Raw genomic sequence first — 9,115 nt, 5'->3', positions numbered from 1 at the left:
TGTTATTGTTATTGTTATTGTTATTGTTATTGTTATTGGTATTGTTATTGTTATTGTTATTTCCATTATGCATAGCTAATTTCTTCGCTAGGATTTAGGGGAGCCATGAGTTTATAACAGTTGTTAATTAGGTTTTAGATTGGTCGATTATATTATGCCTTTGTTGTTAATTGTAGCATTAAATCGCGATTAGTAAGTTAATGAGCATGATTGATTAATTGATCCGTTAAACCCTGACCTAAGATCGAGAGCCTGGTGAGGGTTAGACCTGCTACAAACACTAGAGTGCCCTAGTAAGTTGCGAGAGCCCGTTAGAAGCATTCTAGGGCGATTAGCGATCCGAGAGGACCTTTTCACTACCCCTTAGACCAATATTTGAGACCGATCTGTGACCTAGAAAATACCGTTAAGACCTTCATTGGTGAACCAACAATCCTAGTTGTCTCTCCATACTTTTATACACATTCTCTAATCTTGTATTTCTCTTTTCTTCACTGCTTGTAGTTTAGCAAACAAAATCAAACAACCCCGAATTTGTTACCTAGACAGACTTTAGTTAGCAAGTAGAACACATTTTAGTCTCCCTTTGGATACGATCTCGACTTCCTAAGCTATATTAGTTAGAGACCAGTTGGTTAATTTTGAAAGGTTGTGATAGCCGTATCAATTGGTGGTGAAATGGGAGGTCGAAGGAATGTGAATGGTTGATTTGGATGCTTATTGTTGTTTTCTTATATTGGTTATTTAGTGAACTAACCCCGTTGTTATTTTACAAAACTGTGGTGATCCATTCGGAATAGTGAGCAGTTGATTAGCAGGTACTCCTATGGATAGCTCGTGGGTTCTAGCTGGGATGAAGTCATCACTTGTTCTGGAGTCTTAGTGTTCCGCTGACAGTTGTCATAGTTTTGGATATTTTGGTTTTGCCAGTTGTAGTACTTTTGGTTTGGTTTTTCAGTTGTATACATTTAAACAGTTGAACCTTAAATTATGTTTCGTTATAGTCACTTTTGATATACTTTACATCGGGCAACCGAGATGGTAGCATCCCCATATGCTAGGGTGGTCTTGGTAAGGCACCTTGGTGTGTGGGGGGTGTTACAGGGAGACATCCTAAAATCGCAATGTTGCCCTCACAACTTTGAACCGGTCACTACGGGGTGTGTCAAGGGGATCGTTATGTGTATGTGTGTTCTATGTATGTGTGTGTAGAGTGAATGTATGTATGCTTATAAAAGGTGAAGTATCATGATATGGAGTTTATGGAAATGGAGTGAAGATATAAAGTGGATATAGTGTGGCATGTTATGTTTAATTTATATGTTCGTAAGATTAAGGTTCACCTTAGGTAATGTTTTTAAGAGTGTTGAGTTGCTATTGTTTGCATTGTTCAAGTTTAAGTTGTTTTGTTAAGAAAATGTGATTTGTATGAAGTCCGATTATGGAAGGGCTGTATTTAAATGGTCATAAGTCGAGTTCTAGGAATGATATTGATGTGATTCTAATTGGAGGTGATAGCTTGTTCTCTTACGATTCTAACGATAGGTCACACGCCTTAAATGACAAAGAAATAAGGTGATCGTTTTACGAAAACTGAACGCTGCTGAGAATTTCGCAGGGTACTCGACCGAGTACTTGAGGTACTCGGTCGAGTATAACTGGCACGCGACCGAGTTTGGTGTTTGTGATTTTGCAGTAGTTACTGGAATATGACCACTTGGCCGAGTAGAGACAGTACTCGACCGAGTGGGGTTTACTCGACCGAGTACCTGAGGTACTCGACCGAGTATGTTTTATGTGCATTTTTTATCAGCTACTGAAGTCGGAGTACTCGGCTGAGTAGTCAGTATACTCGACCGAGTAGCTCATACTCGACCGAGTACTTTCAGGTACTCGACCGAGTACCTCTTTGGCGGATGTGATATTTGTTTTGAGTCGTAGATTATGTGCTTACGTTTGTCTTGGGTCTTAAAGCATTATTTTACATATGTGCTGGTCCTGATACGTAAGGTACCGGATCCTATGAGGTGGAGCGTACCACCTTATGATGGGTGTGAGTTTGGCGTATGGGGAAGAGCATGTGGTTATATGCGGTTGTGGTGGATATTGGAAAGAGGAAGTGAAATTGATGAGCTTACTGAGACAAGGAGCACATTTTGTGAGGTATGGTGGATGTTATAGTCGTGAGCTTCAGTAATGTAGTGATAAGTGTATATGGTCAAGGGGTAATGTACGTCTGAGGAAGGTGAGAAGGAAAAGTTTGAAATGAGAGAGGTGAATTGTGGTAATTTGGGATATGTAAGGGTCTAATGAAGGGAGATGGGTATGACTATGTTGGCGGCGGATATGTGTACTGGAAAGCCGTGACAAAAGAATAGAAAGGAATGGTGTTTAGTGAGCCTAGGTTGATGGATGCCACAATGTGGATTTGTATGTAGTGGTTGTGTATGAGAATTTGGATTACTAGGAGGTGAGCTTAGTGTATAACTCATTGGGAAGTAACGGGATGAGGTGACTCTTGATTTCTGGAGATGTTAATGGAAGATGTAATCAATTAAGGAGAAACCATTGAGTGGGTGGACCTATTAGTGGTGAATATGAGGGAGTAGCATGATGAGAGGGATTGTTGATAAGAAATGAATGAGAAGTTATTGATATAGACTAATGGAATTTGATTTTTGGGAAGTAATGAGAAGGTAATGGAATGATTAAAGGTTTAGGTAGTAGGAGTAATGAGTTGAGTGGATTATGGGTGTGTCAAGTGCAATGGGACAAGAAGTATAAGAGTAAGTCGAGTGAAAGTTCGCAAAAGTTATGGGGCACGAGAGTAAGGAATCAGGGCGATGTATGATACTATCATGAGGGTGTGAGTTAAGGGTTATATAGGAATTTCAAGACGACATGTTAGTCATGAGTTTTGAGGAATTAGGGGAGTAAGAAGTTAGTAGAGTATTTGCATGGTATGCGACTTTGGTGGTGAGCTAGATGACGATACAATCGAGGACAATACGAGAATGAATACTGAGGTAATTTTGTTGATGGATTTGATGTTTGTTATTTGGGATGGTAACCAAAGATAGGAAAGGAACTGTTATACTTAGAGGTGATTATGAGAGAATAGTGATACGGAAGATGGTGGTGTCATGGTGTTGTCACTAGTGGTTAAGGATGATATTAAATAGGGAAGTTAGGCGTTGTAAAGAGGTTGATTTTGTGGAGGCTGGATTGGTATGCATGGGTGCGAGGGAGTATAAGGTGTGGATATAGGAGGCGTTTGCTGGTAGTTGAGTATTAATGATATGGTAACTTACGTGATCAGGATTGGCTAGTTAGATTTAATTATGGGTCTATGATGCATGTGAGTAATTGTGTGAGGTTCTGACCTCATGAGTAGTGGTATGCTACGATATTCATAAAGTTGTTATTTGGTTATTCCGTGTAACATGTTGCGTGGTTGGATGAGTCGTGAGATGATCGTTGTGTCGGGACAATGTTTATTAGTAATGTAGTTGTTGTGTTCCGGATTGCGATCAGGGCATGGTACTCCGTGTTGCGATGCGGGTAATTTCGCGCTACGGTGCGGTTGTTGGTGGCGGTGTTGCGATGCTGTCATCGGTTGTGGTGGAGTAGGCGGGATACTTGTGAGACGAACTTCTGAAAGTATATGTCAGCCTAGTATAGGCATATAGATTGTTATTCTGTTTATTACTGTCTCCTGTGATTTTCGGCTTGTGGGTGAGAGTAGAGTATAATATGGAAGAGAGTTGCGCATGTGTTTGTTGTTGTCATAGAACAGTGATATTTTGTTGATGGGACATAGTTGTGGGATGTTGTGGGAATACTTTCGATCTAGTTTTAGATGAGGCATTGTTGACATAGTTGTGACAAGTAATTGGTGGAGCATGTGTACACTGACATTAGTAGAAAAATATTTATTTGCGGCTACTTATTTGAGGCGTTTTTACCAAATAGCAGCAAATACAAGTTATGTTATTTTAATGTTTGTTAAGGAAAGAAACTATTTGAGGCGTTTTATTAAAATGATTAATTAATAGAAATAATCCATACTATAAAGACCCTTCCAATAACACTCCAACCTACACTTTAATCCAATTTAATCCCTCCTATCCCTTACCCTTCCCATAACACTCTAGAGAAGGGCAGCCTGAAAAACAGGTTACCGTTGTTTTAAATGACACTAAAATGTGTTTTTCTAAAAAAATGATACTAAAGTGTGTTGAACACACTTGTCTCTTTGACTGTCCACTTCTCCTTTCTTTGTTAATCAACATTAGGCCTTTAATCCTCCAACTATCCCTCTTAAATTTTCATCTGATTTCATTAATATTACTAGCGACATTCATCTAATCTACTTCGACATTCATCTACATTCTTCACCAGGAATCATTCATCTTCACCACCAATGTCAAAGGTAATTTTTACCCTAATTTAAACTATTTAGTTTTGATAAATGCTAATCTATTTTATTGTAGTTTTAAACTTGGTATAATCCACTTTAATCTTGATATTGTGTGTTTTTATAGTATAATTTTCAAAGAACATTGTTTTATGATCAATTTTTTTTAAGATTTTGATTATAATTAGGATTTTTATAATTATACCCCGAAAATTTTCGTCATAAAAGCGCATTATTAGGGTAAATTACCATAACCCAATACCTGCAATCTGCAATAAGGTAAGGCTTTAATACCCAAGTTTTGCTTCTTTTATGAACGCCTCACTACATCTCTTTCGCCAAATTTCCTCCGCATAACTAAAGGCATGTCTGAATTACGGCTAATGTAGTATTTGTTAAGTGTAATTGTTGTAAATGTATTTTTTGTCCATTAAAACAGGCACCTATTGGACTTGGAGTTCTATTTGATGACCAAGGAAATGCATACACCAATGCACCAGGAAATAATGGACCAATTAGCATTAATTATGTCCAGGGACCAAGTACGCAGCCTACCCAAGCATTTGTGAACCAGCATCCATGAGGATGAAGGGATGAAAATACAAGAGATAAAAAAAAAGTTGAAGATGAAGAAGAGCAGTGATGAAGATGACTGTTGTACAACAAGGAAAGAAGGAAGTCAGGTTTATAAGAGAGAGATAAGGGGAAGAATAGGCGACCTAAAACAACAGGTCATTAAATTAAGCGTGTGCGTTATGGGAAGGGTAGGGGATAAGAGGGATTAAATTGGATTAAAGTATAGATTGGAGTGTTATTGGAACTGGAAGGGTCTTCATAGGATGAATTATTCTTATTAATTAAACCTTATTAAGAAAACTGCCTCAAATAACGGAAATGAGGCGTTTTCTCTAAACGCCGCAAATACTACTACTGCAAAACATAAATAACTGAGGGGGTGTTTGGTTCACCCAATATAGGTATGAGGTATGAGTTTGGAATGAACCAAACCCATACCATGTGTTTGTTTGACGGAAATAAAGGTTTCATACCCATACCTCAAACCCATGAGGTATGGGTTTCTCATACCCATGGAGGGGGGTGGGTATGAGATTGATACCTATGGTATCAAATTAGAGATATTAAAAAGTGATAAAAAAAAATTTTAAAAAAAATATTTTTATATTTTTATTTGATTAAATTTTATCTACATGATTTAATAGTATAAAAATTATTATTAAAAAAAATTGTATTTTGAAGATTTTTTTAACTTTGATTGATTTCTAACCCCATACTCCAAAATTGAACCAAATAGAAGGTATGAGTTATCAAGTTCCAACCCGATACCACCCAGATATAATTCCCGATTCCAAACCCATACCCACGCGTGAACCAAACACCCCGGATATCCTCATTCCTCAAACTTACCACCAATTCCCATACCTCGATGCTACCGCTACTCCCTTTGCTCATCCCATCTATCCCCATACCACCGTACCCACACCTCGTTGCCATCGGCCGCCAACCCACTGCTACAATCAGGCATTCATCGACAACAAGCAGCACCGACTCGTCCATCATAATCCGCGACAACAAGGCGCACCGTTCTTCTCTTCCCTGACGGTTCCAACGATTACCCTGTCGTGCCTTGTCCTTACCTAATAGGTATAAATCTAAGTTCATACTAAAATTGATTAAGTTTGATAATTAGGGTTGATTAATTTGTGTAATCCTCATGCTTAAACTGATTAGATTTTATATTTAGGGTTAGTGAAATTGGTACTTCTTCTTTACTTGATTCTACTTAATTCTATCTTATCCCAAGAATTGTGGGTTATTTTTTTGTCGATGAATTGTGCAAACTATTAAAAAGCTTTTCGCTACACATCTGGTGTGGATTTAGTAACCCTTAGATTTAGGGTTCATATGAAAAATTGGGGATTTTGTATAAAATATGAAAATGATTTTTGGGATTTCTTCAGATATCTAGGATCTATTATTCAAGAAGATGGGGAGATGTGACTCACAGAATTAAAGCGGGATGGTTGAAATGGAAGAGTGCTTCAGGGTTTCTATGCGATAAAGATATGCCCCAAAGATTAAATTGAAAATTTTATCGCACGGCAATTAGGCCTGCCTTAACTTTACGGCTCCGAGTGTTGGGCCGTGAAGCATTGTCACATTTAAAAGATGAGTGTGGCGGAGATGCGCATGTTGAGGTGGATGTGCGGACATACAAGGAAAGATCGGTTAAGGAATGAGGTGATTAGGGAAAAGGTAAAAGTGGCGCCAATAGAGGACAAGATGATGGAAAACCGACTAAGATGGTTTGACCATGTGAGAAGGAGACCTATGGACGCACCAGTTAGTATTTGATGTTTTTGACATATTTAGTGTTTTTTTTTATTTAATTTCAAGAAATTAAATTATTTATTCTTCTCTTCTTTATTGCACTTTTTTACCAACCACTTTCTTATAGATTTTACTTGGTTAATTCCGGATCCTTAATTCTATTTCCGTTTTTAAAAATCGTTCTAATCTTTTCTCTAGATTTAAATTTTTAGTTTTTATAAAAGAAATCCGGAATTCGATTTTAAAACCCCTAAGTTTACCTTGACTTTCCATTACATTTTCGTTCTTCCCTTTTGTTTTTCATCTTCTCTTTTTTATTCGCATTTTGAGGCGTGCGTTCACCCTTGGACGGTTCGAAAGGATAATTCATGTTAGCCGACCCCAAATCATTTTGGGATTAAGGCTCTGATGTTGTTGTTGTTGTTGTTGTTGTTGTTGTTGATTTGGGGTTGTTGAGTAAAACGTTATTGTAAATTTAGCAGATCGAGTAAAATGAGCATTTAACAATCCTTTGTTCACAAGTCTTTAACTTTGTGATTAATGGCATATGCTTTGTGTTGACATATTTGAACATGGCTACGTTTTCTCCCGAAACTGTTCTATACTTTGTGGCTAAAACTGTCGAGTTTTCATCGTGTAAAACTGTTGATTTACTTTCCTGTTTTCATTTAGAATGGGTATGATGAATTCTTGATAAAGCTACTCAATATTTACCTTAAGCTGTAGAATTCTTGATAAATCTACTTATTCTTGCTCATATTTACCTTTAAGCTGTAGGATTCAACTATACATTAAGGCTGGGAAATGTTACTTGTCAATATAAATTTGAATGTGCTTGTCAATCTGGCAATTTAATTATTAACCGTAAATTATTTTCACATGCACTGTGTCCATGCCCTTCGTGGGTATGAAAACTTAAAAGTTTTTGATTAAAGCTTTTGAACCTTTTTCAAGTTTATTTTATACCATTACTTGTTCACGTCTCTTGAAATTGTTTACTCTTTTAATACAAATCCTAGCTCCGCTATTGCATAAGGTAATGTTGACATTAACGTGAATGTCTTTTTTTTGGGTATAAAAGGAGTCGCATGAATACATGATTAAAACAATTACTCAAGGAAGATGGTTGCTCTGATCCATGATTAAAACAACTACTCAAGACAGAATGGTGTTGTGATCTATTGTTCGCATCTATAGCATGTCCAAGTCATTTTCAAATATAGTCCATTATCTTTAAATGGTCTAAATTTGATTTTGCAAACTCTGTATAAGCTATGGGTCTATATTTTTTATTTCCTTCATTGCCACCTTGATTCACCTTACTGTTTTTGGTGGCCAAACACATTCGCTGCTTCTATCGCTGCCTTCAATGCACTAAGTTGTCCTCTCTGTTTTCACTTGCCCTCCTTTTCTTGGTTTCCTTATTATTGGGTAAGTTGAAATACTTGGTACTAGTGTAATTGATTTCTTCATAAAGTACCTCGGTTTTTTATATTTTTTTCATTTCTGTAATGAAATCTTGGTGCTCATACTTTTGTTATTTGCAGCTCGTCATGCGCTTTGCCAATAGGTTTTTTTTCTTCCTCTCTAGAACTGGGACAACATTGATAATGTTTAGGTATTAGATTCTCTCTAGTGTTCTCAGGGACAACATTGCTAATGTTCACAGTAGGTTAATTACAATATGAACAGATGCTCTGCTCTTACTATGCAAGACTTTAGAGAGTTTAATGAGCCGTTTTCCTTTATTCCATCATCTTACATAGCCCCATTGAAATGGAAACAATTAATCCATCTACATAGAAGCTAAAAAAACTTGAAATTGCGTATCTGTCTCTAACGTTCTTTCCTAACTTCGGTGTATTGCAGATTGTCTTAAGGTGGATTTGGTACAGATGGTCAAGGTGGAAACTTTGACGAATATGGGTATGCTGCTGACTGTAGTTTCCAAAAGTCCAAAACTTTGTTATAAGAGGACCATTCAATATATTGGCGGCTTTATTTCGCGGCTTTATAAGAGATTGTAGTTGTAGTACTCTAACCTCTTGGGATTTGGGAATGAGGTGTATCATGGGTTTCTTTAATTGTACGTTTTGTAATATACAATACAAGCTATTGGCTGAAGATTCTCAATTTGTTATCTCATATTATCTATTTGTTATATCTAGTTTATCTATTGAGCTCTTCATTGGGTGTGTGAGGAGATGGATGGATGCATTCATATTCTTTACCTTCGAATACTAAGCTATGGACTGCTCCTCCTTTACTGATTGGAATACTGGAAGAGAATACCTTTGCAGTTCTTAAGTTCTTGCTTTCGCTACACTATTTTGGATGCAGTGTTCTCTG

General features: G+C 37.1%; 1 long non-coding RNA gene across 1 annotated transcript; it reads left to right on the top strand.

The window, feature by feature from the left end:
• Positions 1 to 5,749: 5,749 nt before the first annotated feature.
• On the top strand, positions 5,750 to 9,030 carry LOC141627336 (uncharacterized). The gene is made up of 2 exons (XR_012536903.1): positions 5,750 to 6,079; positions 8,636 to 9,030. It is a non-coding gene; the product is annotated as an uncharacterized LOC141627336 (long non-coding RNA).
• Positions 9,031 to 9,115: the final 85 nt, after the last annotated feature.

Source organism: Silene latifolia, chromosome Y (genome assembly GCF_048544455.1).
Source record: "Silene latifolia isolate original U9 population chromosome Y, ASM4854445v1, whole genome shotgun sequence".
NCBI classification, from domain to species: Eukaryota; Viridiplantae; Streptophyta; class Magnoliopsida; order Caryophyllales; family Caryophyllaceae; genus Silene; species Silene latifolia.
This window is presented reverse-complemented; position numbering and strand designations above follow the sequence as displayed.